Raw genomic sequence first — 252 nt, 5'->3', positions numbered from 1 at the left:
AGTGCAGCTTGCTGTCAGTAATTAATTCTCCTTACTTTGTTGAAGGAAGTTGCAGAATTTGCTTATGAGTTAGAATGACAAGCCTTACCCTCATTTTACACTTAGTATATTGTACCATAGTTTCCCTTTATGTATAACATATAGGTGGCAAAACTACTCCACATCCTTTGAATTTCATTACCTGATTCTGTCTAATAAGAATTTATCCAAATCTTTCTCATAGAACAATCCTTTTTCTTTTTTTTTTTTTTT

This window comes from Mandrillus leucophaeus, unplaced genomic scaffold (assembly GCF_000951045.1).
Source record: "Mandrillus leucophaeus isolate KB7577 unplaced genomic scaffold, Mleu.le_1.0 Scaffold596, whole genome shotgun sequence".
Lineage (NCBI taxonomy): Eukaryota > Metazoa > Chordata > Mammalia > Primates > Cercopithecidae > Mandrillus > Mandrillus leucophaeus.
The sequence above is the reverse complement of the archived record's forward strand: the minus strand, read 5'-3'. Positions refer to the sequence as shown.